General features: G+C 43.7%; 1 pseudogene; it reads right to left on the bottom strand.

Annotated features, from left to right (window-relative positions):
• Window positions 1–1,112: 1,112 nt before the first annotated feature.
• Window positions 1,113–6,163, bottom strand: LOC126940806 (52 kDa repressor of the inhibitor of the protein kinase-like; annotated as a pseudogene).

The following is a 6,163-nucleotide window of genomic DNA, read 5'->3' as shown; positions in this document are numbered from 1 at the left end:
CGACAATAAATGTCATATCTAAAATGACAATTAAAACAATTCAAGAATGCTACTAGTAGAGCTCATGTAGAGAGAAACCTGGACACTTCAGGGTCACTTTCTGGAAGAACAGATAGGTCCCCAAAACAGGAGAGTTCAAACAGAGCCCATTCAAATCGGCAAATTTATCAACAGCTAAAGTATTCAATGGGAGGCCTGTAGACAAAGATACTCAGTGATTAAGTGGCCTACATACACCTTACAGCTTTTCTTTCAAATATCAACTATAAGAGAAGCCCTATTTTTAAAGTCTCTTGGGTATTTTAACTAGTTTCTGAATTACCTGTAGGAAGCGCTGACTTAGTTGTGTAGAGTTGCTATATGTGTTTACCATTAAATCCAGATGATGTTTTATATCAAAATTTATGTTATGCAAAGCCAAGTCACTCAATCTTTAGTCAGTCAATGTGTTCGTCAAATATACTTTGAAATGCTTTTGTCCACTTTTATAGCACTCATTCTCAACCTTCATCACAGGAAGAATACATGAGACCTTCATCGACATGTACACATTAATGCCTACACATCTGCCTGATGTCAGGCAGACTGAGGGCTTCATAAATGTTGATGGAAGCTTTATATCTTTTGCTCTGTGTTTCCTTTTGACTCTGCAACAATGAAGCTCAGCTGAGAGCATGTCGGGATCTGGTAAGTCACTTCTGTACATGGCGTTCCTCTGACATACTGAGTTTGAGTTATCCCATGACTGATAGTACCAGAGATATGCATTTAAGAGCTCTGAGGTGCTGTTCTGAGAATATATCTTTCAGCTCCTGAAGAACGTGTTGCACTGTTGGAGCACTTTGGGTTTCTTTACAGTAACTCTGAAGTTAGTTGAGATTCCAAGTTGCCTTGCTGAGCTCTGTGGAATTTCCCAGAGAGTTTCATTTGAATATCAAGTTTGGTTGCCAAATTTGTGGCTTCCTCAAACCAAAACTCGTGATGAATTCAATATTTTCCATCACTTTATTGAGTGCATGCAGTACAGCAGTCAAGCTATTGGCTGCAAAGAAGAAATCAGAGGTTTGCCCCCGGAAATTTTCCCCAGAGGCTCTTGTAAAAGATAGGACATTTTAAAGAACAACAATGATGGCAGTGAAATCAAAATTTGCTACTGTACTACAGAGTACAAATGCTTGGCCAGCTATACAGTTATTCCATCTAGTATTTAGGTCACTATTTATACCATCTAAAACAAGTGCCTATAGGAGGTCCGCTACAGTTCAAAAGCATCATGCCTGCCTGTCCACAAAGAATGGCACATTTCCTTCAGTCCTTTACCCTTTTCTTCACTGTTCTGAAAAAGAACAGAAATTACATTGCCAAGCTCTAAAAGTAGTTGCAGCCAACGATGGAAAAAAGAACAAGCTTCCTCAACTGTTCCTATAACAATTGTTATAGGAAAAGTTATAGCATTTGTTCCTCAACTGCTCCCATAACAGGCACTGATTTTGCCCCCCACATATTTAAGGCACAGGAAGAGCAGAGTATGTAGATAGCATCTAGAAGCAAACAACTTCCATTTTAGAAGAAAATCCACCGGACAGAATGTAAATCTGGCCATGACAATATTCCATATTTAGTTCCCACTTCTAACTTTCAGAGTGAAATTTCGCAGCCAAAATTTCTGCATCTGTCTCATAAGGTGGGAAGCCCACAGATTCCACTCCCAGGTCATGAGATTCATCAACAAACCTCACCAACACTGTAGGTGCTCTTCTCCGGCTATGTCAGTGATAATGGAAAAGAAGCGTGAGTCGCTCACGTCCCTGAGGGTTTCTTCCCAAATGCAGCTCTCACAGATCTCTAGCAGCCTCTAAAATCTCACAGACTCTAGCATCTAATTCGGTTGTATTTTAGGAAAAAAAAAAAAAAAGTGCTCGTGGTTGTCATCTCAAAACACTTTCTCAAGACCTCCTCACCAGAATTTATCTGTACTCCAGCAGTGTTTCGATGTTATCAAGAGTAAAGAGACCTTCTGGCATTTCATCAGCCTCATGTCTATCCAGAGATATATTTTGTTTTTCCATCAAAATCAAAATTTCCAGTAGAGATTTTAGGGGCTCTTTATTTTCTTTCTCTCTAGGGGTTAGAGGCAAAGTGTCCACACTCTTCCCTTGGCTGGCTTCTTCCACACTGGGCTTCTGAACACTGCTGTTGTTAGTATCTTTATGTTTTCATTCCCGTTCAGAAGTTTCATCAACTTTTTTCTGTTTCAGTGTTCTAATTTCATCTTTCCTCAATTATTTTATTCATTTTTTGTGTCTACTATGTGGATGTTCAAATGACTGGTAAGATCAAATATTGGGTCGGGCACGGTGGCTCGCACCTGTAATCCCAGCACTTTGGGAGGCCGAGGTGAGCGGATCTTGAGGTCAGGAGCTCAAGACCAGCCTGACCAACATGGTGAAACCTCGTCTCTACTAAAAATACAAAAATTAGCTGGGGGTGGTGGCACACTCCTGTAATCCCAGCTACTTAGGAGGCTGAGGCAGGAGAATTGCTTGAATCCAGGAGGTGGAGGTTGCAGTGAGCCGAGATTGTGCCACTGCACTCCAGCCTGAGTGATAGAGCAAGACTCTGTCTCAAAAAAAAAAAAAAAAAAAAAAAAAAAAGATCAAATATTGCTGGGATTGCATTATCTTGAAGATTTTCTATTAGGACTAGCTCTACAGATGGTAGAGGACTCAGAAGAGGTTGGCACCTAATTGAGAATGTGTATTTAATTAATTAGATGTTTTATCTTATAGGTCTGCTCTCTGACATTTCTCCACCTACTTTGTGCATCTAGATGGATCCTGTGGGAACCTGAAGAAGACCAAGTTGGACCATGTGCTCTTTTGCATACAGGTGGGGACACCACAGAAGATCTGCGCTGTGGCCCCACACTGCCTCAGGAGGCAGTAAGGCCAGCTCTGCAGGGTTTGTGCACCAACAGAGAAGCTAAAACTAGTCTGGTAACTTTTTTTTTTTTTTAAATAAATAGAGATGGGGGGTCTCACTATGTTGCCCAGGCTGGTCTCGAAGTTCTGGGCTGAAGTGATCCTCCTGCCTCAGCCTCCCAAAGTACTGGGATTGCAGCTGTGAACCACTGTGCCTGGCCCTGGTTTGGTAACTTTATTATTTTTATTTTTTTTTTTTTGAGACGGAGTTTTGTTCTTGTTGCCCAGGCTGGAGTGTAGTGGCGCAGTCTTGGCTCACTGCAATCTCTGCCTACCGAGTTCAAGCAGTTCTCCTGCCTCAGCTTCCCAAGTAGCTGGGATTATAGGCGCCCACCACCATGCCTGGCTACGGCTAATTTTTTGTATTTTTAGTAGAGACAGGGTTTCACCATGTTGGTCAGGCTGGTCTTGAACTCCTAGCCTCAGGTGAGCCTCCCACCTTGGTCTCCCAAAGTGCTGGGATTACAGGCGTGAGCCACACTGTCCGGCCCCTAGTTTGGTAACTTTTGACCTCCATTTAATGTACACAAGGCAGAGATAATTACTTTTGAAAACTGAAAGCCAGGAAAGTTGAGTGTCTGGGATCTTACCTGAAGCTATTTGAGATCACAGGAGTGTTCTCTGCGGGTTATACTCCCAGGGATATTTGTGATCACTAAAGTGAAAAATTCGCTCAGGTCAATTGTATTTATAAATGTGACTTAATATTAAATGTCAGCTGATGACATAATGAGGGGAAAAATGCACTTATCTCTCTACCTTTTATAATCACTCATTCATTTGTTCCATATTTATTATCTGCCTACTACAGATACTGAGGCAGGCCCTGGAACTATCTAGAGGAGTAAGAAGAAAAATCAACCACCATGGACATCATAGTCTAGTCCAGTGGTTCTCAATCTCAACTGCATATTAGAATAATCTGGGAGCTTTTTTAAAAAAAATCACCGATGGCCGGGCGCAGTGGCTTATGCCTGTAATCCCAGCACTTTGAGAGGCTGAGGCAGGTGGATCACCTAAGGTCAAGAGTTCGAGAACAACCTGGGCAACACGGTGAAACCCCGTCTCTACTAAAAATACAAAAATTAACCGGCAGGCGCCTGTAATTCCAGCTACTTGGGAGGCTGAGGTAGGAGAATCGCTTGAACCTGGGAGGTGGAGGTTGCAGTGAGCCAAGATCACACCATTGCACCCCAGCCTGGGCAACAAAAGCAAAACCCCATCTCAAAAAATATATGAAAATTTTAAAATCACTGATGCCCAGGCCCCATAACCAACCAATCAATTCTGCATGTTTTGGGAATCAGACCCAGCATCAGCAGTTTTAATAGCTCCTTAGAGGATCCCAATATGTAGCCAACATTGAAAACCACTGGGCTAGTAGATATTGAAGGGTTTAGGGTAGGGCTGCAAATATAATACAATCACCTGGGAAGTTAAAAGTGTATATGTGTGTATGCATGTGTGGGTATATATGTATCCTTTCCTGTCCCTCCCCTCACCCTAAGGCATGCTGAGATCCTTAGAGAAGGGAGTACCATATGTATTTTGGAAAATTCCTTTCCTTAAACAAGTAGAAAGGAAATGATAATACCATCTGATAAGTGAAAGACACAGGTTACTGCAGGTTACTGTAAGATCACATAGACAGAAAACCTAGCCAGTGCCGAGGGGGTCAGTGAATCTTATCCAAAAGGAGCTATAAGAGCAATGACTCCTAAAAGAGTTAGCCAGGCAAAGGGAGATAGGGTTGGTTTTTCCAAATAAAAGGCCTAAGCTCCGGCTAGTCTTTGGCAAAGTCTTGTTCAGCTCTTTCCCCTTCCCTGTTCTTCTTCCCTCCCTACTGAGAGGTCTCTCCTGAAGAGTACTTCATCTTAAACCACTGACTCAGGCTTTGTTTCCAGAGAATCCCACCTGCGAGAGTTGGTGCCAGAGGAGTTCCAGGAAGCAGGACAGACTTCTGGAGTTGGATCATCTACTAGACAATGGATCATGAGGACCTTGGTGGAGTATCGTCAGTTCTCAGCATACCTGCCCAGGCTGCCTTTCACCTGTGGTGGGCTGGAATATGATGCGGGTGAAAGGGAATGCAGTGGCTGGTGCTGTCCCTGGCATTGTGGAGATATTGGAAAATAGTAATTGAAGGGACCGTAGAATTGGATGGCTGCTGCTGGTCACCAATGATGTGCTTAAGAGAGAAAATGACAGGCTCAAGTCAGCTAATCATGAATGAAAAGGGCAGTGTGAGAGACAGAGGGCCTGCTAGACAGCATTGCAAGAGACTCTCGTCACCTGCAGCTGGAGGACAGCCCAACCTTTTTCTGCAACAAAGGACTACAGTGAAGGCTTAATGTTCAGTCAAAGCAGATCTCCTTCGTTAAAGGCAGAGCCCTGCAAGGGTAGGGTGGGACTCTGAGCTGTGGAATAAGGCTATATCTCATTGCTGGGTAGACAGACGCAGCCTTTGCCCCCAGATTCCACAAACCAAGGTGCCTGCAGAAGTGACCCACTCCCACGGCTAAAAGATAGTGCCCTCCCTTCCTTGCTATGCAGAAGTTTCAGATGAAACAGACCCTTATAGGACAAAGGTTTCCTGCCTTCCACCTTTCACTTTTGGACATCAGACCAAAACTGGGGTCACACTTCATCATGACTCAATTGGGGTAATTAATGTTTGCTGTGCTGAGTGAAAAGGGGCTACAGGCCAAAGCGTTACCGGACATGGATAATGTATACCAGCAAAACAGGGAGAATGGGAGGGGACCATGAGGTGCTGGACCAAGGGGCATAGAATATCAAGCAGGGGAAGGGAGAAATTGTGTGGGGTATGGGGCCTACAAGACAGGATTTGATTCGCTGGAAGTTACCATCACAGAGAACATGAGGGTAAATAATAATGATAATCATAGTAATTCACTGGGAATTGCCTCCGGGATGGTTCTATTATGCTGCTGGATGACTCTTGGAAGCTTGGGGGAAAAGCGGTGTACATTCAATGACGTGGAGAGGCCAGAACTGCCATGGCAGGCTGTGGAGGAAGAGGACAAAAGGCTCAGGGAAGTGGGCATGCTGGAACAGATCTACCGTCTAACACCAGGAAGTCCACCAGTGATTACTTTCCTTGGGAGGTTCCGAGGAAACTAATGGAGTAAGAAACTCACCGGTGAAAGGGATACCGACAT

This window comes from Macaca thibetana, chromosome 17 (assembly GCF_024542745.1).
Source record: "Macaca thibetana thibetana isolate TM-01 chromosome 17, ASM2454274v1, whole genome shotgun sequence".
NCBI classification, from domain to species: Eukaryota; Metazoa; Chordata; class Mammalia; order Primates; family Cercopithecidae; genus Macaca; species Macaca thibetana.
Note: the sequence above shows the minus strand (reverse complement) of the source record. Positions and strands in the feature narration are given on the sequence as shown.